The sequence below is a fragment of the Mesoplodon bidens genome (assembly GCF_964165515.1).
Source record: "Mesoplodon bidens genome assembly, chromosome: 10".
Classification (NCBI taxonomy): domain Eukaryota; kingdom Metazoa; phylum Chordata; class Mammalia; order Artiodactyla; family Ziphiidae; genus Mesoplodon; species Mesoplodon bidens.
In genome coordinates, this window is record NC_138172.1 from 2,840,553 (window position 1) to 2,865,803 (window position 25,251).

General features: G+C 58.4%; 1 protein-coding gene across 3 annotated transcripts in view; it reads left to right on the plus strand.

The window, feature by feature from the left end:
• The first annotated feature begins 564 nt into the window (after window positions 1-564).
• Window positions 565-25,251, plus strand: part of FBLN2 (fibulin 2) — a 76,192-nt gene continuing 51,505 nt past the window's right edge. For all 3 annotated transcript variants that reach the window (XM_081245556.1, XM_081245557.1, XM_081245558.1), the window contains exon 1: window positions 565-674. The gene's annotated coding sequence lies outside the window, so the exon portion shown is untranslated. The remainder of the gene's footprint in view (window positions 675-25,251) is intronic.

A 25,251-nucleotide genomic window follows, 5' to 3' on the forward strand; every position in this document is an offset into this window, starting at 1 on the left:
CACAGAGTGGCCACAGGCAGATGTGGAGGTTAGGGAAAGGACAAACCTAGGCTGGAGGCTGGGACCCGGTGCCAGCAGGCCGGGGTATGTGTGGGGGGAGGGGTGTGGGATTCCCCCAGGGCAGGCAGCAGGGGACGGGAGGCGGCCAAGCTGGGCCTCCCTCCTGCCAGTGTTACTCCTAAGCCCCGCAGGCCCTCCCAACGTGCCCGGGGTGGCCCGGCCCATGTTCCCGGCGGGGACACTGAGGCCCAGGCTGGCTGAGGTTCCGGGCCAAAGAACGCTGAGGGCAGCAGGGCGGGGGCTGGGACTCCGCGTTTAGACGGGGCGACGAGGGGGTGCGGCGAGGGGGGCGCGCCACGGGAGAGCGGGGCTCGGAGCGCACGCGCAGCGCGGCCACGTCCGGCCCCGGGTGCGCGGCTGGGCGAGGAGCGTCGGCGCCGGCTCGGCCCCCTCCCCGGCCGCGGCTGAGACCCCGCCCCGGAGGTGGAGGGGGCAGGGCGGGCAGGGGGCCCGGCGCCGGCTCAGCCCGCCCCTCGAGCCGCCTCGAGCCGCCCCGCCCCGCCTCGCGCCGCCCCGCGCCGCCGCCGGACTCCCGAGCTCTAGACGCGCCGACGGCGGGGCGGACGGAGTAGCGGACAGACTCGCCCGCCGCGGGACGAGCGGAGCGCAGCGCGGTGAGTGCACGCGGACCTCGGCACGCGCCGCGGGCTCCACGCCCCCGGGCCGGCCGTGCGGACGGCGCCCCGGCGGGCAGATGCGACACCCTGGCCGGCGCCCGGCGGGGCGCGAGGTGGCGGAGGGCCCCCACCCGCCCGGGTCCCGCCACCCCATCCCTCTTCCGCGCCCCCCACCCCCACCCCCGCAAGTCCCGAGCCCGGGTCACCGTTCCGGGAGGGAACTGGGCCCTCGGTCGGGCACCGCCGCCGCCGCGCGCTCTCCTCCCCCTCGCGTCCGCCCATCGCAGGCGGCAGAAGTTCCTCAGGCTCCGCGGGGCGGCCCCGCGTCTCCGTCCCGCATCCCCCCTCTAGACCCTTTCGCTCTCACGAACGCCCGGCCCCTCACACTCATCTGTCACACGTCGCCCTTGCGCACGCAGGCTTCACACACACGTGCCTGGCACACGGGCGTCTCCCAGACACGCACGCCTCTGTCAGCCCGCCGTCTGTGAAACGCGTGTGCCTCGTTAACACACACGCGTGTCTGTCACACACACATATGTCTCACATGTGTTACACACGTGTCTCTCACATCCCTGGGGCGGCAAACAGACCCCCTCCCCCCCCCACCGTGAATCTTGCACACAGAGTCGTACACGCCAACAACTTAAGAGTCCAGCGGACCCCGGCCCTCCCCTCTGGGCGGGCACAGCCCTCCGTGCCGTCCTGAGCCCGGTGGGCCCCGAGTCGGGCCGGGGGAGGCTCTGGGCTGAGGCTCCCTTAGGGTGTGGGGAGCACAGGCAGGGGGCTCAGTAGGCAGGGGTGGCCCCGACTCCGGGGACCTCCCCATTCCTCATCACCCCCTGCCCCCCTGTATCCTCTCCCCCTTCCCACTCTCCCTGCAGGGGTGCCCTCCCTCCCTTTGCTGTCACAAGGTCTCACCCCACCTCGGTTTGTGACCACCACTTGGGCGGGTCCGAGCCAGCAGGTGTCGCCGTGACAGGCCAGAAATGGAAAGAAAATTTGGGTGGTGGTCATCATCCAGAGCCCCTTGAGTAAGGGTGCCCGTCCAGGGCCCTGCCTGAGCAAGCCCTGATGCCTGGTCCTGGCATGTGTTTGTGGCCGAATCATTGGGGCTCTGAGCCTCACCTTCCCCACGTGCAAATGGGGGTGACGATCCCCGCCAGGAGGAAGGGAGGGCCCGGGAACTACTGCCCCAGCCTCCCCTCTTGGCGTCCAGCGCCCGCCCGTGTTAAGAGGAGTGGGCAGGGGAGGGATGAAGTCAAAGGCTGTTACCTCCTGCAGGCGCAAACTTGCCAGCCCCTACCGCAGCTGGCTGTGCATGTTTTGTTTGGCTCTTACCATGTTGTTATTATTTTTAAAAAGTTAATTAGCTGCCAACATTTACAAATTGGCAGCTTTCACATATAAGTCCGGATTTCCGTCTTCTGAAAAATCACAAGGTCTGGAGCTCAGGACTCACATCCCTGCGAGGTGCCCTTGGCTAGCGCTGCTTTTCTGCTGCCCCTGGGCTGGGGCAGGGGACCATTTGGCCGCAGTTCCCACCCGGCCTGCGTAGACCTCTGTGTCGGCTGTGCCTGCTGTGTAAACTGGGCTGTTTTTGCAGCAGTGCCCACCCCGAAGTGGACCTAGGGTAGGCCCCTCGCCCATGGCTGGGGAAGCCTTGAGTGAGCCTTGTATGGCCTTAGTGGTGGGAGCCATGAGGGGACCTGGACCGCGGGGCCTCTTTGTGACGGTGGCCGGCACTGTCTGCTGGGCTCTGGGGGTGGGGGCTGGGGTCCCTGTGGGAGGGAGGCAGGGATCTCAGAGCCAGGCCTCGTCCTTCGCTTTTCTCCCCAGATCCCATCCATGATCCTGGAAGGTCGCAGTCTTCCCCCTTTTGAAAGATGGGGAGACTGAGGCCCAGGAAGGGTCTCCCAGCAGACAAAGGGCACAGCTGGGGTTTCAACCCAGGTTTTTCTGACTCTAAAACCAAGCTCTTTGCCAGCCTTTCAGTGAGTCCACGAGGGGAGGGACTTGGTCTCATTGACCCTGGGCCAATTCCCTAAACCACGTTCACACCTGACAGGCAGTAGGTGCTTAGTAAACGCTTGTGGGAGGACTGAGGGCAGTGAAGCCGCCTTCTCAGCAGGGGTCAGCGTGGAGCTCAATTCAGGGCCTAAGGTGACAGTCTCACGTGACCTAGAGGACCACTGCGGTCCCATTTGATCGGCCCGAAAGCCCAGCACACTTTCCTGCTCTGCTCTCGAGTGACTGTGACCCCAAGACCACTGTAGTGAAGACCCCCAGTCCCTGCAGGGCCTCAGGAGGACCACGGTGTGTCCTGTTGGGCGTCAGAATTCTGTGTTTGCCTTGCACGTGGGGCTGTGGGTGGGAGCATTTTTTCCTTCACTCCCTGGCTGGCCTTGGTGGAGGAGGCGCCCTGCAGGGAGGGACTGGGCCGAGGGACAGGCCCAGCTCCCGCCCGCTCCTTGGTGGCCTCTTGCTGGGTGGCGTGGGATGGGGCAGCTGCTAAATTATTTTAAGTCCTGGTTCCTGTGACTCTGCTCTGTTTACCATGTGTATGCGGCTGAATTCATGGGATCTGAATGTCCCTGTGATGTGTGACCTCCTGGACGTTTGTTGACTGACTGAACGAGGACCAGCCCTATCGGCGGCACACGGCACTTGGGGATGGTGGGCAGCCCCTGGCCTCATCCGTGTACCTCCTCGAGGTTTTCGTTCCTGCTGGGGAGGAAGGTGCTGGGTCTGGCCACACAGGTGGTGCAGGGGGTCTCTCCCTCCCGTCAGTGAGCCTCAGTCTTCCCTTCTGTAAAGTGGGTGCTGTCTGACTGCTTTCTGGGGCTCACAGTACTGAAGTGCGTGTTGGGGATGGGAGCCGGGGGTCTGTTGCCTAGGAGGTAGGTGATGCATCCCCTCTCTGGCTTCTTGAGCTCTGAGCACCCGCCTCCCCACCAACTGAAGGCCCTGCCCTGGGATGTAGTTCCAGCTTGCAGTGGGCAACCCAATCCAGACGGGAGGGCAGGGCCCTCTGAGAAGGGGATCTCTGAGCTGAGATGGGAGGGTGTGGGCAGAGGGTACAGCTGGTGCAAAGAAAGCACTTTCGGAGGAGCCTGGCTTGGTGTGTGCGAGGGACAGGAAGGGAGGAGGCAGGAGCGGGTGGGGGAGGGCAGGGGGGAGGAGGAGAGGGGTGGGGCAGGACATTTGAAAGCTACGGAGAAGTTTCTCTCCAGGGACAAATGAGATCTGATACCCATTTTAAGAGACCCTCCCTAGCTGCAGGATCTAGAGGCTGTGGGCCTCTCAATGAGGATGTTGGCAGGAGTGTGGAGGCCCTGTCCCGGGCCCTGTGCCGCAGGGCAGGTCTCAGCCTCGAGAAGCCACAGGTAGGTGGGGAAGCAGGGCTGTGGACACACTTGAGATCCAGGGTGATATGTGCTGGTCAAATAGATGTTGGTGCAGCCATACAATGGGATATCACGCAGCTGTAAGAAATGAGGAGGCTCTGATCTTTAAGATCTGTTGAGAGAGGAAAACAAGGTGCTGAATAGTGTGTAAAATACGCTGCCTCTTGTGTCAAATCAGATGTAAATCCACGTTTGCTTACAGGCTCATAAGCAAACACTGAGAGGAAGCCCTGGGGGGTTGCAGTGGTTACCTGTGGTTACCTGGAGGGCGTGTGCAGGTGGAGGACAAGGGTGCAAGGTGAGGTGACACTCCCATTGTGTGCCTTCTTATATTTTCTGGATTTCGAGCCATACCACTGTATTGCCTGTTCAAATATTACATTAAATTCAAAAGCAGTTAAGCAGGTGGTGGGTGACTGTTCATTTGTGAGTTTTAAGTGCAGTGTTTAAGGATGGGTTTTAAGTTCCCTTTCCCGACCTTGTTGTTGAACAGACTGACTTCTTCCTGGCGTGGTATACAAAGGTTTCCACTGTGATTAAAATTAGATGGGAACAAAGTCACTTTTTTGCACAGTTTGGCAATCGGACAAAAGAAAAAATGCCCCCTTTTTGTCTTCCCCCTTTTCCTGTGGGTGTTTCCTTCTGCTGATTTGACTGCTGGCTTTTTCTGGGGTGGGCACCACAGCAGTTAGCATCCCATCCTCAGCCTGTTTCCACAGCCCGCCTAGCAGCCGGACCGGAGCTTAGCGACAGGTCCAGACCCCCGGGGGTCTGTGCAGGTGGCAGCTGGGCACAGGGAAGTCCCTGCTTTGGACACCTGCCAAGCTCAGATCGCACCTCTGCCACTCATAGGCCATGCTTCCTTCGGGCCAGTGACCTTTTCTGAGCCTCAGTTTCCTCATCTGTCAAATGGGTGTCGTAACCCCTCTCTTAGGGTTGTTGGAAGGAGGAAGTAAGTGATACCTACCAGGGTGCTGGTCACTGTTCTTGGGATAAAGCAGTACCAATACGACCTCCACTGCCCCCACAGAGCTTGCTTTCTGTGGGGAGATGCAGACGGATGCTCACCGTAATGTCAGAGCTGGCCGTGTGCGCCTGGGCTAAAAAGCAGATGGAGCTGGCTGAGACCAGGGTGCGGGTGGGGCTGCTTTAGGTAGGGCGTCGGAGGAGGCCCGTGGAGTACGGACACTCAGGCAGAGGGCACAGCACGTGCAAATGACCTGGAGCAGCTGGAGGACAGGACCCCTGTGAGCAAGGAGGGTGGTCAGATCTGGGGGTACAGGAGGGCTTTCAGTTTTATCTTGGGCGTGGTGAGGATTCAGCTCGGGGAGGGGTGAGGTCTTCCTGGGATTTTCAGGCTCCCTCCACTCCCCACCCTAGCTGCTGGGAGGGGAGCAGGCCGGAGGGTGGCGGCAGCCTGGGGCCTTGATCCGGGCCTCGTGGGGCAGCGGGAGTGGAGCGCAGCCTCCCTCCTCGAGGGTGGGCAACCCTGGGCAGGGGCTGTGTGGGGGTAGCTGGGAGAGGCTGGCAGGACTCGGGGTTCCTTCCACATCAGGGGCCTTGGTCCCTCTCCTTGCACACAGCACTCATAAGAGCCTCTGGTGTGGGCCGGCCCGTGGTCCCTCCCTGGCCCTCCCGAGGGCCCCAGAGACCCATGTAGGCAGTTCTGAAATGCTTCAGTCACGGCTGTCCTGGAGGAGAGCACAGAGGCTCTGGGAGCCTAGGCATGGTCAGGGAGGGCTCCCTGGAGGGGGCGATACTGGCACTGTTATGTGAAGGTTGAGGGGTGGACAGTGGAAGGTGGATTGGAGGGGGGGGGAAGTAAGGCTGGCCTCGTGCACTGGACCAGACATGGAGGACCTCGTGTCCTGCTCTGAGGGTGGCAGATGGGCAGCCTCGGGGTGTTTCTGAGCAGGGGAGGGGCATGGCCAGAGGGCTGGAGGGGCCCTCTGGCAGCCCAGGTGGTGGGGGGGGAGTGGAGGGGCAAGCCGGCAGGCAGGAGGCCCGAGCGGGTGGGTGACGGCAGGGAAACAGGCTCAGAGGGGGTGGGCGTGACTGCAGCTGCACAGCAAGTGAGGAGGAGGGGCTGGGCGGGAGCTCGGTCTGTCCACCTCGAGGTCCTGCCCCGGGCTGGCCGCCCCTGGATTGCGGGGTACTGTGGCACGTACGCACCACCAATTCCTCTCCTTTGGGCTGGTCCCTTCCTGGGGCCCCTCTGGGGTCAAGCCATGCGTCATTTTGCCCCATTGTCCTCAGTGTTGTTGGAATTTGGAAACATTGCAAAAACGCCTCTGTCTTCTCATATATGGAGATTATTGCAAAGAAAGTGCTGGTTTGGGGAAGGGTTATTTCCTTCCTCGAGGGTGGGGAGCCTGGCTTTTTGGTGTGTGGGGGCTATAATGTGGGCGGCCACGGCGACCCCACCCGGGTCAGTGTAGGTGAAGAAGTGGTGCTGCCTGCCTGCCTGTCTGCTGGGGGTGCGGGTGCGGCCGGGGGATGGGGGGAGCGTGGAGAGCCTCCGCGTGGCCAAGAGGGTGGCGGCTGCGGGCGCCCATGTGCCCGGGAGTGGATGGCTGCCTGGGGCCACGGGAGGCTTTTGTCTTTAAGCAGACCCCGCTGGCCTCAGGCCATCTCACCTCCCAGGGCCTCAGTTTCCTCATCTGCGCACTGGGGACAGCCCTCCTGGTTCTGCTGTGATTTGGTGCACAGGAATGGCCTGAAGCGTGGGAAGAGGGTTCTGAGGGGCTGGGTGAAGGTGGGGTGAGGACCCCGCCAGGCCAGGGAGGCACCTGCCTGGGCCCAGATGATGGGGGCCTTGGCTTCTCCATCTGTAACATGGGCCTGGTGGTGGTGCCCGCCTAGGAGGGTCCTGTGGAAAGCCCCCAGCGCGGCTCTTGGCACGTATACAGTGCTTAGTTAACACGTGTTAGCTCGGTTCTGTCGAGGGTCATGCCCCCCTTCTCTGTGATCACTGAGATGCCATTGTCTGCATCAGGGCTGGCCCTGGACCTTGTGCTCCGGGCTCACCCATTGTTGATAAGCCTCCCAGAGTTCTTCCTGCCTCAGCCTGGGTCTCTCATCCAGCTGTCTCTGCGATCACCAAGTGAGCTTTTGGCGCTCCAGAAAATTCTGTTCTTAGAGTCTCACCACAATGGTCTTGACACACTTGCAAAACCACACGGTACCCTCCTTGACCTGAAACACACACAGGCGCCTGTAAACACACACACGCACACACATGTTCTCTTTCAAGACCACCATGCTTCACTCTGGTTTCCACGTCAACTTCCCGAGTCCTCAGGAGCTGAGAGATTAGCCATCCTCCTGGGGGTTCAGTGCTGGCCGAGCTCCCTCATCTGACCCCCTGCATATCCTCAGAGCAGATGAATTCACGTGTTGTCCGAACATGGGCACTGCACAGGGGGTCTTGTGCCCTTTCTTGGCAAAAAAAAAAAAAAAAAAAAAAAAAGCCAGGGCATGTTGGCTTCCGCATGTGCTCAAGCGACCATTAGCACGATGCCATCAAGTTTTCTGCTGGATTGCTCCCACCTCCTGTGCCTTTACATTATAGTTAATAGATTTTAAATAATTCCTCCCCTGTTTTACTTACACTTATACTAAAAGGAGGCCGTTTTTCACAACTGTAGATAGAATCAGGATCACTCGCTCTAAATCAGCAATACCCGTGAGAACAAAGATGACAGCCCCAGTGCAGGACTAAACCCAGCCCCTGCCGTTCCCTGCCTCTGTCGGCCTTAAGCCCAGTGCTCCTGCCCCCTCTGTGCTACGAAGGAAGGTTGGCAAGGGTCAGGGAGGTGTTCGCTCCACACAGAGTTCTCTGCCATCCTGACTGCGTAAGAGGATAAAGGGGGATGGATGCTTACTCACCACGGGGCCACTGGTACCTCTGCCTTCTCCCTGAGGTCTCACCTCACCCCGAGAGGTCAGCTCTAGCCCGACTGGGAGAGGACCCTCTAGCTGGTCATTACACACCTTGCATCTTCTGGGGATCCCTTCCTGCTTTCTGGGCCCCCCTTGGCACATTTCCTGCTGGGCGGGGCCATGAGAGGAGGCTGCTGTCCCTCCAACAGAGATGTCTTCTCTGAGACTAAGTTCCTGGTTCTCAGGTAGCGGCTGGTCCCCATTCCCACGTGGGGGCTGGGGTGTCCCCTACACCCCAGCTCTGTGCCCTTCTGGCTGCCTGGGCAGAGCCCTGGAGGGTAAAGTCAGCTTAGCCTGGGCCGTCCTGCGGCCTGGGGTCCATGCTAGTGGGGGACAGGCTGGAGCTCAGGGCCAGGGCTCCAGTGCCGGGAAAAGAGGGCGATGGTGCCTGGCAAGGTGAGGCTGGGCCCAGTCCAGGGAGGAGGTGGGGGACTAGGCCTGGCCAGATGGGAGGGTGCCTTGTAAACTGTAAAGTTCTGCGCTCAGCTGAGCAGTCATTAATGTTACTTCTTGCGGGTCACACCACTGACACCACAGTAACGGCCGGTCAGGCCCTACTTAGCCACGGACCTGGCGTGGAGGAAAGTTTGCCCCAGTCCTCGTACCATCCCCCCACCTAACGTGTTTTCTTTTCTTTTTTTAACTTTTATTTATTTATTTTTGGCTGTGTTGGGTGTTCGTTGCTAAGCGCGGGCTTTCTCTAGTTGCGGCGAGCGGGGGCTGCTCTTCGTTGCGGTGCGCGGGCTTCTCATTGCGGTGGCTTTTCTTGTTGCGGAGCACGGGCTCTAGGCACGTGGGCTTCAGTAGTTCTGGCACGTGGGCTCAGTAGTTGTGGCTCAAGGTCTCTAGAGCTCAGGCTCAGTAGCTGTGGCACACGGGCTCAGTTGCTCCGCAGGAGGTGGGGTCTTCCCGGACCAGGGCCCGAACCCGTGTCCCCTGCATTGGCAGGTGGACTCCCAACCACTGTGCCACCAGTCCCCTAACGTGTTTTCTGAGTGCCCAACCTTACACTCTCACAAGTGACAGAGAATTGTTTAAGGATTGGCTGGGGATGGAAAGGTTGTGGTGACATCACCTGCCCGTCCCCAAGGCAGGACATGCCTGACCCAGGTACACCCCCTCGGCGTGGCTGTGGCTTCCCATGCGTGGGGTGGGAGGAGTGACCCTTCCTTGGCCCCAGACCCCGGGGGGTCCCACAGGGATGGTGGAGCCTGAGCACATGGCCAGGTAGCCCACCACGACCTGGGCTCAGACCCCCATAGTGCTCTCCCTGCTCCTGGCGTCAGGAGGGGCCTTCCCATCGCTGTGGGGGAGGGTCTCCCTCATGTGGGCTTATCTGTGTCTGAGGGGGTCCCTGCATGGTCAGTGCAGGGCTGGGGACTCCATGCCACCAAGGCTGCCTCACGCCCCATCTTTTTTTGTCTCTGCTTTTCTCTGTGAGTCTGGGTGATTCTCTCAAAATGACTTAAATGTGCCCACCCTCAACTCACAGTTTCTTCCCGCCAGAGATGGTCTTTGTTTTCTTCTAGTTCCAGTTCAAAATCCTGGGGAAGAGCTCTGTTTGGCCCAGGTTGGGGTGGGGGAGCTCTAACTGGCTGAGCTGAGGGTGAAGAACTCTGATTGGCTCAGTTTGTTGGGGGAGAGCTCTGATTGGCCCAGCTTGGGCAAACCTCCACTCTGGGCCAGTCAGTCGGCTGTGGCTAGGGGTGGGGTCACTTAGTCCTGACAGTGACTGTAGCTCCAGCTGGTCCCCAAGGATGGGCATTGAATGAAGCTGGCTGCCACCTCAGGAGGTATCCACTGCAGGGACAAAGTTCAGTAACTCCAGAGACTCAGATGTTCTAGGAATCTGGTCGGTGACACATACGACACAGTTGCTCCTCTTGCTTCCTCATCACAGCTGTCAGGAGTGTTCTGGTTGCAGGTGACAGAAAGTACGACTTAAGCAAAAATGTCGTGGGACTAAAATGCACAACGGCTGGCTTCCGGCCTGGCTGTATCTGTGGGCTCTAGAGATGCCGTGGGGCCTCTGTCTCCATCCTCCATGTTGGTTATTCTCCGGCGGGCTCTGCCATGTGGCAGTCGGGTGGCCCAGCAGCTCCAGGCTCCCTCCCTTCGGCCCAGGGGCTTCCCCGTGGGCCCGCGCAACTGGGTTACAGGACCATCCCTCACCAGTCATTGTGAAGGAGGAAGGAGCCTCTGATGGGCCATTCTGTGGGCCACGTAGCCTGAAGAGTGGGAAAGTTGGGGTTCTCCTACCAGGAGGAGGAGGCAGAGAGCCGCACAGCATCACCAGCCTGCTCTCCATAAATGGCCCCCGCATTTCCTTCCCCGTCCCCATCTTACGTGGTGGACCCATCCCGAGGGAACGTGAGGATGTCCCAGTGTGAGTAGAGGCAGCTCTTCACCACCTGGGGTAGTTCCTGTTAGAATGGGGAGTTGGAGGTTGGGGTTGGCACTGCGGGGTCCTGGCCTCCAGCCCAGCCACACTTAAGTCCACGTGGTCGGGAACTCCATGTACAGAGCACAGGGAGGTCAAAAAAGGCAGCCATGAACTCTGAGGAAAGGTTTCCCTGAAGAGGGAATACTGAGCTGGGTTTTTAGGGATGGACAGGAGTTTGCTCAGGGGCAGAGGGTGTGCCTGGCAGAGGGAACAGAGGGACGGGCAGACTTGAGGAGCTGTGAAGGATTCAGAGGATCGAGGGCAGGTCATTTATTTTTTATATTGACTGCGTATTGAATGCCTGTTGTTTGCCCCGTGAGGGGCTGGGGTCTTTACGTCCCCGCCGTGAGTCCTCCCCGTGTTGCTGGGAGGCCATTGTGATTGGGCCCGTGAGCAGATGGGAGTGTGTCTGTTCCGGGGTCATGTGCTCTGAGCCGCCCGGCAGCCTGGGGGGAGCTGGGTTCACATTTGAACCCTGACCTCTGGGACCCAGGGCTTGATCTCACTTGCTGCCCATCTCTGCTCTGGCTGGGGCGGCTGACGGCCCCGGGGGCCCTACGGTCATGCCGCAGCCTGGGCTAGACCCCGCGGTTGGCTGCACACCAGCTGCCCTGCTGGCAGCCTTGAGAAATTCCTAAATTTCAGGGCCATGCAAATGAATAGGGGCGCTGGCCTGGCAAAGGCGCGAGAGAGTTGCAGAGCTTCCCTGCGGAGCAGCGTCCCACGCCTCTGTGAGGCTCAGAAGAGGACACCCGAGCTGGGGCTTCTGTCTGAAGGGTGGACAGTGGTGGTTACGGTGCGAGGCTCCCAGCTCAGCCCCTGACTTGCCAGGGGGCCTCAGGCAAGTTTTTCTCCGTCTTTGAAGGCCCTACGGGGATGAGTGTTGGTGACGCTCACGTTTATAACTCATCTCATGTCCTGTGTCAGCCCTGTGCTGGGGCCGTACAACTTAATCAATCCACCCATCCCCACCCTGCCACCCACCAAAAGCATCTGAGTGCCCATGTGGGCCAGACCCCGGGTCAGGGCTGAGCAGGAGAGCAGGGTCCCTGCCTCAGTCTCGTCCGTGTGAGATGTCAGCTCCTAGCGTGGGGAGGGAACCTGCCAGCCTCAGCCCCAGTGAGCATCCCGTCTGCTTAGAGAGAAGGTGGTAGCAGAATGCGCCTCCCAGGGCGCTGCGTGAGCCTCGCTGAGGGGATGTTGGCAGGGCTGCCTGCGCTGAGGCCGGACAGGACACGGGATGCCTTAAGCGCTGACGGGCTCCAGTGCAGCTGTGAACCCGGCGGGAGCAGGAAGCAAGTCCTGGGTTCTAGGACGCAGCGTGGTCTGGGCAGAAGGTCAGGGTCAGGGGCTTCGGGGACTAGGGACCCCCTGCCCCTGCTGGGGCTGGAGAAGGGACAGGACCCACCAGGTAAGGGCGGTCCAGCATGCATGTGCATGCACACGCAGGCTCACCCCCACACACACTCACACACACTCACACAACATACATGCCTAAACACGCCTCACGTGCACACACCTGCCCACACTCACACAGACTTAGATTTCACATACACACAGATGCACTTACACACCCAAACTCCCCCCCCCACCCCTCGGCCCCCCAGCACTCACACAGACCCGCACATACACGGACCTCTCATGCAGGGACCCTTGGTCTTTCAGCTTCCCTTGAAAACACATCTTGTATCCAAAGGAGAAGGAAAAGAGAAAGCAGGAGACGGTTTGCGTGAGCTCAGAGGTAGGGTGAGGACGGGGTCCGGGCCCCGCTCTGGGGACTCCCTCACCTCCTGGAGCGGTTTCTTAGTGTAGATGGAGCCCTGGACTCAACTCCAGGATCTGGAGAAGGAGTGAGAAGGGGCCATGCCATGGTTTGGGAGGCTCTGGAGGAGGGTTGGACCCGAAAGTTTATCTCCCACCTTTGTCTTCCTTTCAGGGGAGGAATTAAATCCCCCAAAGGCCAGTTTATTCTGTGAGAGGGGTGACGGGTAAACCCATGCTCGGTGCCTGGTACGGAGGGGCCCCTCCCGTAGGGACCGAGTAGATGGTCCCCTTTACCAGGAGAAGCTTACTTTTCTCAGAGCTTTTAATCACAAAATGTTGACGTTTATTGACTAGCATCTACTGAACTGATCACGTAGATTTGTCTTTTAGTGAATTGCATTGATTTGTTGGTATTGCACTACAGTTGCATTCCTGAGGTAAACCCTATTTGGACACAGTGTATTATTATTCCTGTAATATGCTGCTGGGTTCAATTTTCTGCTATTTTACTTCGGGCTTGGCAGCTAGATTCATAAGTGAGACTGGCCTATACCTTCCTCTTGTAGAACCACATCTGCTTTTGGTATCAGGATTTTCCTAGTCGCATAAAATGGGAGGAGGAGCCACCTTCCTTTTTCTAGGCGTTGGAACAGTTTTTTAATAGGGTGGGAAATATTGTCACCTCTGACTGTACCATGTCTTGGGTTGGCCTCTGTAGATACTTTTAAATTTCATCCCACAGCACCCTGTGAGGGGAACGTGATGCTTCTCGTTGAACAGACGGGGAAGGTGAGGCTCAGACAGCCGGAGCCTCTGCTCTGTGGTCAGACAGCAGGTGGCGGCTCTGCTGGGCTGTGAGCGCAGGCCAGTCTGACTCTCCCTGGGCCTGTACTTTTCACGCTGCTCACCACGGGCAAGGATCGTCTGAGTTGCTGGCCTGCAGGAGAGCTGTTGCCCTTGCTCTGGGTTTTCCAGGGAGGCTGGGAAGAGCACTGATGGAGCATCAGGGGAAATTTCCTCGCTCTGCTCACCATCCGCTGGCCCACCCACCGTCCACGCATCCGCTTGTCCGCTTGTCCACTACCTGCCCAGTCGGCCAGCCGTCCTTCAGCCATTTGTCCCCATGCTGATGCACCCACCATTAACCCACCTTCCCGTCCACGCCTCCTCCATCTCCTCACCCATCTTTCCACCCACCCACCTGCCCCTCTATTAGACATTTATCCACAGGCTGGTTACTCATCCAGCCACTTTTCCACCTTCCCATCCATCTGTCCTCCATCTGCCATCCATTCCCTCACCATTTATCCATGATGGGACCACCATCCATCTGACACCCAATCATCTCTTCATCAACGATCCATCCACATACCAGTTCACTTAACCATCCGCTAGTCCACCTTCTCCTCCATCTGTCTTCCACGTGATACCCACCCACTCATCTGTCCACTCATCCATGCATCCATGCATCCATCCATCACATCCAGTCACCCATTCATCCATCTACCTGCCCTTGGGGCTTGGCCTTAAGGTGGGGGGTAGGGTTTGGGTGTGGAGAGATTGAGGAGGGAGGGCACCCTGGTTTGGGACAATGATACAAACCAAGATCAGGAGTTGGGAACCAGAGTCTTCGAGGTTAGCAGGAATTGGGTGTATGGAGGGCGACCGAGGGAAATGGAAAGAAAAGGTGGGAGGGGAAGATAGGTGGGAGCTAGATGGTGAAGGACTTAGAATGCCACCCTTAGGGGTTTTCACTTTATCCTTGGTCCAAGGGTATTCAACCGGGGTCCATGAGTGAGTTCCAGGGAGTCTGTAAGACCCCTAAAATGACAGGCAACAATTTTTTTTATATATAAGCCCAAATATCTGTTAAGAGTCTTGGTTGCAAGTGACAGAAAACCTGGTCCAAGTTAGCTTGAGCAAAATGGTTGCTTGAGCAACTTTGTCATTGCAAAGTTCAGCTTTTCAATTAGCTTCACGTATGGCTGGATCAGGTATGGCTGGATCTCAGCAGCTGTCACTGTGACTCTGTTATCGTGGCTTTTCCTTTTCCCTTTTTTTTTTTTTTGAGTTGACTCCAGCCTCAGACAGTCTCCACCTGACAACAAGATGGCTTCAGGGACCCTCAAGGTTAAATCATCTGTTGTCTGATACAGTGGGAACAAGAGGCCATTTGCCTGATGTCTCACTTGAATTGGGTCTCATGGGCTCAGGTTGGCCTGGTGTCCATCCCTGAGTTAGGCATTGTTGCGAGAGGGATGAGAAACACGGATTGGCCTGACAGTTGAGTAGTGTGGACCCCAGAATGAAATCCAGGGGCCCTTCTTGGAAGGAGGGTGAATGTACGATGGATGATGAGAAACCACCCCATGTCCACTACTAAGCTTTGTTCACATTTTCCTTTTTTGGTGGACGTGGGTGGATTACCCAAGGGCCAGAGGTGGTAGGGAGCCATCAGGATTTCGAACAGGGTGGGAGGACATCAGACGAGAAGTCCTCGGCAGGCAGGACCGCGGGCAAGCCGGATGCGTGTCTGGGGCCGGGTGGAGGGTACTGGGGACGCAGGTGGGGAGAGCGGTGAGCTCAGCCTTGGCTGCGGGCAGGACGGTTTCTCATCGCTCTGCCCAAAGAGCGTTTCCTCTCCAGAGTCACGACTTGTGGGGAAGGAAAATATCAGCCCCCTCCTGTGCCAAAAGCAACATTTTCTTTTCTCAAAGGTTGATTATAAGTCACGGACATTCATCTGTGTAATTTTTCACCTGTTTATGTTGATAATGAGATTAGTGATTATATATGCAGGGTCACTTCTCACCCAGGGTTTAAGGAGCTTTTTATTCATTTTACTTATTTTTTCTTTAGTAGCTAAGAGAGGGAAGGGAAGGGAACAAAACCTGGCTGTTGTACTGGAAGGCCGATTTTCCCAGTGTTTTCATGAGCTCACCCATGGAGGGTCCCCAGGGGCCCATGAGCGTGAGGACACGGGCCCCCAGCACCCTTTGTGCATTCCACCTGGACCTGACTGCTGTCAGCACTTTGCACCCAGGGTTGGCCTGAGACCCGGTGTCCCTGTGCTCTGGACCCAGCCCCCCACCCCCACCTCGGGGGTCTCAGGCCAGCCCCCTGTGCCCTCAGCCTTGCCTGCTCTCCCCAGGCCAGACTTGTCGTTTTGCAAACGATGGCATCAATTATTGAGATTTTTGCCCATGAGGAAATGAAGGAAAATAAGTGTTTAACGGTGGAAGCCAGGCTTGATCATTTTTCTTTCGGTGATTTGTGATTGTTTTTCATATCCCTCCCCTCCTATCCATTTCTTCTGCCAAGAAGTCTCTGGCCTCTGCTCTGTTTCCTTTTTCTGGACTATTATAATAGGCTCTTTTCTTTTAAAAGTCTCTGCTCTTGTGAAAAAATACATATAAAAACATACAAAAAGTACATGGAAGTCAGCGTACACCCGCCCCCCATCGCCCTAACCCCAGCACCCTCCCCCGTCCGCAGGTCTTTTCCGCATCTCCCCGCCCCGCCCCCCCCGCAGGTGCCGTACTCCCTCCATGGTGTTAAGGTGTTACCCAGCTCTGCGCTTCCTGGGGCTGGAATCTTCCTCCGTCTTCCTGAGGACTTCTCAGCATGCTGTGGCCCATTGGTGCACCGCCCCCACCCCATTGGAACAGTGTCCACTAAGTCAAGACACTGCTCCATTCTCTGGGGCCCTGGGCGTGGGTGACTGACTGACCAGTGTCCTCTTCTGACCTTGTCTCCTTCCTTAATTTTCACGCCCCGCGCCCCTTTCCCTCTTGCTGCCCACCTCACCTCCTCCCACTCCCTTCTTTGTTCCTTCCATGCCGGCCACAGTGGGTCCAGCTGGTTCCAGCCTCAGGGCCTTTGCCCATGCTATTACCTCTGCCTGGGATGCCTTTCCCAGATCTTTGCACGGCCACCGCATCTGCGCCAGGCAAGTCTCAGCCGAAGCATCACCTCCTTGATGAGGGCTTCTCTGCCCGCTCTGGCCACAGGGGAGGACCCCAGGCCCTGTCCCTTACAACCTCCTTACTGTCTTCTTACTTACTTGTTATTTGTCTCTTCTCTTCACCAGGATGTTGGCCACACGGGGGGAGGGCCTCTGTGGGTCTTGCTCACCGCCACATCGCAGTACCTGCTGTGGGGACGGGCAGGTAGCAGGTGTGCAGTGAATATCGACAAACTGAAGGACTCTGGCTGTGCTCTCCCGGCCAGGCAGACCTGGCTTCGTGTCCGCGCACCACCTTTTACTGATGGTGTGACCGGGGGCAGGTCATTTATCCTGTCCGGGCCTGAGTTTCCTTATCTGCAGAGCATGGTTAAATGAAATCAGCATCCCTGGAAGCTCTCAGGCCAGTGCTCGGCATCATGTCAGTGCTGGGGAAGTGATAGGTATACGAACCTGATCAACAGCTAAAGTCCCTCCTAAGTTTCTGTGCCGAGAACACGTTTATTATTTTTCCCAGTGAATTAGATGACTTCCTCTTATCATACAAGGCGCACCAGGTCAGCCTCTAATTTCCCTTTTGGCCTTGGGTGCCAGGAAGCTTACCGTGATGAGGAGGTGTCAGGGGCAGCTCTTGTTTCCTGTTGGGTCCTCAGGGCAGCACTGTTTTTCCTTTCCTCTCTCTGCTCTTTGATTACTCACTTTTGGCTCCACAGTGCATGTTGTGTGTGTGTGTGTGTGTGTGTGTGTGTGTGTGTGTGTGTGTGTGTGTGTGTGTGTGTGTGTGTGTGTGTGTGTGTGTGTGTGTGTGTGTGTGTGTGTGTGTGTGTGTGTGTGTGTGTGTGTGTGTGTGTGTGTGTGTGTGTGTGTGTGTGTGTGTGTGTGTGTGTGTGTGTGTGTGTGTGTGTGTGTGTGTGTGTGTGTGTGTGTGTGTGTGTGTGTGTGGTATGCGGGCCTCTCACTGTTGTGGCCTCTCCCGTTGCAGAGCACAGGCTCTGGACGCTCAGGCTCAGTGGCCATGGCTCATGGGCCCAGCCACTCCGCGGCATGTGGGATCCTCCTGGACTGGGGCACGAACCCGTGTCCCCTGTATCGGCAGGCGGACTGTCAACCACTGCGCCACCAGGGAAGCCCTACAGTGCACGTTTTATTACTTTTTACTGTAGTAAAATACATACAAAACTGACCCTCTTAGCCATTTTTTAGAAATTTTAATTTATTTTTGGCTGTGTTGGGTCTTTGTTGCTGCGCGCAGGCTTTCTCTACTTGCAGCGAGCGGGGGCTACTCTTTGTTGCGGTGCGCGGGCTTCTCATTGTGGTGGCTTCTCTTGTTGTGGAGCACGGGCTCTAGGCGTGCGCGCTTCAGTAGTTGTGGCACACGGGCTCAGCAGTCGTGGCTTGCGGGCTCTGGAGCACAGGCTCAGTAGTTGTGGTGCACGGGCTTCGTTGCTCCACGGCATGTGGGATCTTCCCAGACCAGGGCTTGAACCTGTGTCCCCTGCATTGGCACGTGGATTCTTAACCACTGTGCCACCAGGGAAGTCCCAGAACGTCCTTTTTAAGGCTGAGCAATATTCCATTGTGTAGAGAGACCGCATTTTGTTTATCCATTTATCTGTCGATGGACACTTGGGTTACCTCTGCCTTTTGGCCACTGTGAATGATGCTGCTGTGAACATCGGTGTGCACATACTATTTTTAGTACATTACTTTCTTACCTTTCTGAGCCTGGGGTGATCTCAGCCAGATTTGCAATGAAAGCTAGGTGTGGGGATTGTTTCTAGGAGCAGACTCTCCGACCTGCTCTTGCAGGGGCGTGTGTGTGTGTGTGTGTGGCGGAGCCTGTGCCCCCGCCGCCGCCCGGGCTGGCCCCTCCTCCTGGTGCACTCGTCCCCCAGCTGCTGCTACTGGCTCACACCTGCGCGCTTCTTCAGACGCCCTTGGCCAACAGGTGTTGGTTCCCCGCAGGGGCCCAGGAGGTGATCCCCGACTTCATCCCACTGCCATCCTTGGCCAGTGACCCACTGATGTCCCTGAGTGGGATGAGCCCTGGGGTGCCAGTCATGTTGCAGAGCTTCCTGTGGGATCCGGCTGGTGTCAGGCTTCAGCTGAGACCACACCTTTGCCATCCTGTCTCCCGTTCTCTTCTCCCAAGGGTTCTCCCAATAAACCACATGCTCAGAACCCCATCTCAGGCTCTGCTTCTGGGAGGTCCCGGCTTCAGACAGTGTGTAATTAACTCGAGCGTCCCCTCCCGTGGTTGTGCGGCTGTGGGGATGCCGCTGGATTCTGATACGATTGACCTTCAAGCCTACCTGGGTGGGAGCGGGCTCCTTGGAGGGGGCACAGTTCCCAGTATCTGCCACTTACAGAAGAGACAGGTCCTAACCCAGGAAACCAGGCCGTTCAGGCAGTGGCTTTGGGCCAGGGGGAGCAGGAACTCCTACCTCCCCTGGGCCTCCCTCCTTTCTGTGTAGACAGGAGAGGCCCAGGAGGGTTCCAGAGATAGAGGGGAACGGGGGAGCCCAGTGATGCCGATGGAGAGTGAGTGTGGACCAGCTGCCCTGGACCAGTGATACCCCGCCCTCAGGCCCAGCTTCTAATTTTCCTAGAGAAGTTGGGAATCCAACTTTGGTGTAAAATGTTCTGATTTTAAGTGTTATGACTTTAAATCAATTATAAATGATTAACATTGCAATGTTTTAATAACAGCAACTAATTTCAAAAGTTCCGTGTGGGCCCCCAAACACACTCCATAGACAGACGGCCAGGCGGCTGGTTGGTGACTACCCTCTGGCTGGACTTGGGGGCAGCGGGCAGCCATCTGAGCAGGCTTCTGGGAGCAGCTGGGAGCGGCAGTGCCCTCAGAGGTAGTGGCCGGCGGGCCAGGTGGTCCTGATTACTCGCGAGCTTGTAACTGGTGTGTCTGCAGGGTCCTGAGTGTCTGTTTCCCTTCTGTTGTCCCCAGCTACTTGAGAATCTGTGTTTGGCTGTAGCTGCCTCTTGTTTAAAAGAAAGATCCCCTGCAAACATTTTTAATGTTTTGAAACCACACCAGCACCAACCTGAGTCTTTGTTCTTGTCTGGGGTTGCCCAGTAAAGATGTAGGATGCCCAGTTAAATTGGAATTTCAGAGAAGTGGTGAATAAGTATCTCCCAAATATTGCACAGGACATACTTAATACTAAATCATGATGCACTGTTTATCTGAAATTCCTCTGTAACTACATGTCTTGTATTTTTATTTGCTAGCTCTGGCAAGCCTATTCTTGTCAGAATCAGAAGGCTCAGAGAACTGGAGAAAGGAAGAATTTCCTTACCTTGTGATTCGGTGTCACATGAGGCCAGACCCCACTTTCGGTAGTGGTGGCACTGGTGATCAGTCAGTGCCCCAGGGCCATGAGGGGGGCACCAGGGTGGCCTTACCCACTCGGAGAGTTTGCATCTGGGGCCTTCTGTGGGTGGCCACTGAGGTTCATTTATCAGGACGGGGTCATTTACTGTAGAGATGTGTATCTGTGTTTGTGGGCGGGTAGCAGTGAGGGCGGCAGAGGCGCGTTCAGCTCTGATCGCCAGCCCCCCTTGCCCGGACTCCCTGGGGTGGGGGAGGGAGGATACGGGACAGTGGGCGTGTCTTGCCCAGAGCCCTCAGCCTCCTGTCTCCCTGGACGCTCCCGGAAGAGACCCTTGCTGAGTGTGCCCCTGCTCCGTCCCCCCACATCCTGGTTGTGAGAAGCTGACCCCGGACTACGTGAGAAGCCCGCTGCCCCCACCCTAGCAGGGGTTTGGCCAGCCAGGGCCTCCGCCACCTCCCCGCTCCTGCCTTGAGCCTGCTCCAGCCCCGCAGAGCTGGATGCACCCCGGCGTGGTGTTGGGGGCTCCCATCTTCCTTCTCGTCTAAGGCCTGTTGTCTCCGTCTCTTGGTTATGGAGTGTGAAGCCTGGAGAGGATGCCCAGACGCCCATCACCGGCTTTCACTGGTGGGCACAGTTGGCTGCGTGGCCTTTGTTTCGTGCTGAGTGTGTGAGGGCACATCGCAGGCTTGGTGGTACTCAGAGTGTCAGTCTTTCAGAAACACCACCATCTGCAGCTGTCAGAGCTCATGGAATGATGCTCTTCCTTCATGTCCCCTGGCCCGTGGCCCATCTCGGAGCCCGGGGGAGCCCGGTGTCCCTCAGCTGTCTGTCCGCTCCAGGTCCGAGCGGGAATCCTGCACGCGGTGGCTGTCACGTCTCAGGCCAGTGTGAACCCAGCACAGCATCTCCTCTGCCCACGTTTGCTGTGTGCCGAGGACTCGGGGCCTTTGTCCTTTAGAAGGTCCCCCCTGGACTCTCTGCTGGGGCTGCTGACTTGGGTCCCAGTGCTTGCGGGTCCAGCTGCCGCATGACCAGCGGCCCGACACCTGGTGGTAGCGGTGTATTTGCTCAGGGGTTTAGGCAGGTGTGGCTGGTCCTTCTCTCAGCTCCATGTGGCATCGTTGGGGACACTGGTGGTATTTATACTAGTCTCTGGGCTGATGGGGGTGTCCGAAATGGCCTCATTCACATGCCAGCGTGTGACCAGTGGGAGTGGACACTGGGCTTGCAGGGTCTCCCAGGCAGGGTCCTCACCCATTTTCCTGGTGGCTCAGGACTCCAGAGACCAGGGCGGAAGCTGCCAGCTCCTGTTGGGGGGGGGGAGGTCGGCGTCCCTCTGCGTCCCCTGTGGGAGTGGTCACCATTCTGAGTCTCACTGGTTTGTGGTTACAGCCCCCCGCTGCCAGTCGCAGCAAAGGGGGGATGGGCTTGTGGGTTGGCTGGATGTGTTCATGCCCTCACCTGAGCCCTCCTGCAGGCTAGTGGGGTTCCAGCGGGAGCTGTGGCCATGGGGGAGGGGGAAGGAGCCACCACCAAACCCCTGCTCTGGAGGGAAGGAGCAAGGGAGGTGGGGAACCAATACCCCAACCCCTCCCCTGCCCTCTGATCCCCTGTCAGTGGTGGCCCCTGGGCACTGCGGGAGCCCGGGAACACAGTCTGAGGAGGGCAGCACCCCTGTCCCTGCCGGTGCAGAGCCAGGTGGAGAAGGGCAGGGCAGGGAGTGGGTCTGGGGGCCGGTCACCGGCCTAGTGGCCTGCACCCGTGTCCTGTGTCCCCTCCACCACTGGACGAATACCCAGTGGCCATATGGTGCAGAGTTCTCAGGGAAATGCACGGGGCAGAAGAGCTCGGCACTCACCCCGCACGCACGGGTGGCCTGCTTGTGTACGTGCCCCTCTCCTGGTGTCCGCTCCAGGGCTCGTGGAGGCCAGCTGGCACTGTAACAATCGTAGTCTTGTTAACGTGAGTGCATTACCCAGCTTCGTTCATTTTTGGGTGTCGGGCGATCCTGGGGGTCTTTCTCTGTGTCTTCCGGGTCCCCGATGAGCCCCTACCTCGGAGTGTGTGCCCCATGACCCAGCCTCGGGCCCAGCCTCAGGGGTCTTTGTCACCACAGTCTGCCTGCCGGGGCTCCCCACTTCAGGGAGGTCAGGGCCCCTTTTTCAGCCCCTCCCCTCGTGATTCCTCTTTCTAGATTGGAGGGGGGCCGATTTGCAGAAGCCACACATTCAGGGGGCCACTTCCTGCAGGGGCCATGGGAAACAGCAGCTGGAGCCCCCCGGGAGGGGCGTGTTTGAATCTGAGAACCAGCAATGTAGAGATCGTGCCCTCCTACTTCTCACTCATATGCGTGTTCCCAGCCCCGCTAGCTTGTCTCCAGGGACGGGGAGCTCCCTCCGCACCTGCAGCCTGGTCTGACTCTGACCTGGAGAAAGCTTTCCCCACGTGGAGCTGAAGTCTCTTGCCCTCCACCTTCCGTACACACCTGAGGGGCCATAACCCGTCCTGAGCAGCTGTGGAGATGCGCCAGGCGCCCCTGAGGCGGCTCTTCCCCAGGGCAGCCACCCCAAGGCACCCAGCCCCTGCCACTGGGCCACCTCCTGCGGACACACCCCAGCCGGCCCCATCCCTCTCAAAGGTGGGGCACACCCCCTTCAGACTGACGGGGGTTCTGAGCAGCATGCAGGGGCCCGGACTTCCATTCTCCCAGCTGGAGACCACAGTGGGAATGACCATGGGGCTCCCAGTTCAGAGGTGAGCCTGGGGGGACCCTGAGCTCAAGCACGTCCAGCCACATGTGAATGAGCAGAGAGTCTGTGGCCTAGGCTTTGTGGGGAACCGGGAGGCCACACGCTGCATGACACCTCAGGGTGGCTGGGGCTCAGGAATTTTCCAGAGAAGTAAGAAGCTGGAATTTTCACGTGAGCATTTCCAATCTGTAAGTGCTGGTTCCTAATTGAAAACTAAAAGCTCACTGCGTCGGGGACTTCCGTGGTGGCGCAGTGGTTGAGAATCCGCCTGCCAGTGCAGAGGACACGGGTTCGAGCCCTGGTCCGGGAATATCCCACATGTTGCGGAGCAACTAAGCCCGTGCGCCACAACTACTGAGTCCGTGCGCCACAACTACTGAAGCCTGTGCGCCTAGAGCCCGTGCTCTGCAACAAGAGAAGCCACAGCAATGAGAAGCCCATGCACCGGGACGAAGAGTAGCCCCCGCTCGCCGCAACCAGAGAAAGCCCGCTCACAGCAACGGAGACCCAACGCAGCCAAAAATAAATAAATTAAAATAAATAAAACTGAAAAAAAAAGCTCACTGCGTGGGACACACAATGCATTCGTGGGCTAGGTAGTGCCCATGGGCCCCAACTATGACCTAAGGCGTGGTAGGGCCTCTCCGCTGTGTACAGATCCAGAGCCGAGGCTTAGAGGGGGCAAGGGTCTTGCCCAGGGTTGCACAGCAAATGAAAACACCAAGCGGGGGGCTGATGTTCTTTGTGTTTCCTCCGGGCCTGGGGTGCACCCAAGATCTGGATTCACATGGTTGTGGGCAGTTTGTGACGGTAGGGGGTCCAAGGGCCAGGCCCCGCTGGGAGGCGTGCGTGGGCTGTGGCGGGAATATACTGCCTCCTGGATGCAGGGTTCCTGTGAGTGTGTGATGAGGAGGGGCAGGGGTGGGCTGGGGTGGGGGGGACGGGGTAAGGAAGCTTCTTTCTTAAATGACACTGTTGAGGGCAGACTGGAGGGAGGGCCTTCGTCCCTCCCATTTCCGTGGTTTGTCATGGGGATCTTGGGCCCCTGTCCTACGGGGCCCTCCACCCTCCTGAGGCGGCCGTTCAGCTTGGGGGGACGTGCGTGTCAGCTCTTGTCCAGAGACACCCCCCACCGGCCTCTTTCCGCGCCCAGCACAGGCTCTTGTCCCTGGAGGCGCCCTTACCATCCTCACCTGGACCATCTCTGGGCTTCTCAAGCTCGACAAGGCCCAAACCAGGCTGCCCATCTCCCATGCAGGCCTGTGGCCCTCCTCCGCGGCTTTCCCTGCCTCAAGAAGCCCCAGCTCTATCCTTCCAGGTGCTCAGGCCCAAACTTCTGCTCACCCTGGACTCCCTTCCTCACCCCCACCCAGGCCGTCAGCACATCCTGTCACGTCCTCTCCCGCTGCCCATTTCTTGCCCACCTTCCCATTCTCAGCACAGCAGCAGACGAAGCCTTTAAGTAGAGCGTCCCATCAGGTCAGTCCAGGCTCCAGGGCTTATCTGGGCATTACCACCCTGGCCCTTGCCCATTGGTTCCGCTGTAGTGGCCCTTGCCCATTGGTTCCACTGTAGTGGCCCCTGCTGCTCCCCACCTCCCTTGTGCAGTCCTGCCTCGGGCCCTTTGCACTTGCTGTTCCTGCCACCTGACATGCTTTGCCTCCAGACGTTCATGGGGCTGTGTCCACCGACTGGCTCGGGCCTCAGCTCAGATGCCACTTCCTTCGAGAAGCCTTGCTTGACCACCGTGGCTAAAATCGGCTCTCCCACACCCCGGCTCTTCCTATCCCATTTCCTGGCTTTCGTTCATGCATGTCTTCATTGTCCTCATGACTGCCTGGTGTTCAGTAACCTCTGGAGTTGCTCCCCGCTCCAGAGTGCCAGTGCTGGCAGAATGTCCATGGGGTCTGCCTCACTTGCTGGTAAGCCCCAGTTCTGGAGGGTGCCGGCTTGGAGGGCCTGTGCCCTCCATCCTGGCTGCCTGGCCTCGGAGGCAGAAGTCCTCTCCGGCCGCGTGGCCGCTGAGCCGCTCCGTCACTGCCCCACCCGACAGGGTCCTTGCGATGCTGTCACGCTCCCCGCAGCTCAGCCAGGAGGTGGGCGGCACAAGGGTCGCTCCTTTCTCCTCTCTGTTAAAGACTTTGAAGAAGTTCCTATTGTTCTGTTTTTTAGGTTTGAAATTCACAAAGTTAAAATAGTAGCGATCTCACTTGATTGTCTTTTTTTCTAAATCCGACAGTCGTTGCAGTGACTGCAAATGATAGCGCAGCTTCGGGGCCGGGAATGGGTGGAGAGGGAGCCCTTGTCTGTGACTGAGGAGCATGCAGCCCGGGGGTGCGGGCCTGGCCCCGAGCCACGCGGGTCCCAGGGCTGTGGGACCGGCGACTTTGGCGAGGATGGAGGTGGGGGGAGGAGCGCGGGCGGTGAGAAGGTGACATTCGAGTGGCTTGTAGAGGGTAACAAGGAGGGGCTGCGGGAGTGTCATGCCAGGGCCCCTGGAGGGAGGGTTAGGGTGGCTCTCCCAGGGAACCCAGACTGTTGCTTCCCGGTTGGGAAGCCAGGAAGCCACGCACATCGGGGTCAGCTGTTTTCAGGTCACAGCAGCTTTGCAGAGAAAGGGCAGGAGTGGATGGCGGGCACGGAGGTGGCAGGCGTGTTCCAGGGCAGATGGGAGTACAGCTCGAGCCGGGGCGGGGCTGCAGCGGTGGAGAGAAGTGGGCAGAGGGCAGGGCGGAGAGCCGTTCACGCAGCTCAGTGGATGGATGGGACTTGGCGTGTGTCCGTGTGTGTGTGTGTGTGTGCACGCGCGCACGTGCGGGGCACAGCGGGTGTCCAGGATAATTCTGGGGACGGTGGTATTGTTTGCTGAGGCATCTGAGGAGGTTGGCAGGAGGCTCCCCTGCAGCGTAACTTGCAGTGCAAGGGGATCTGTTGGGGGGTGTTCCTGGGCC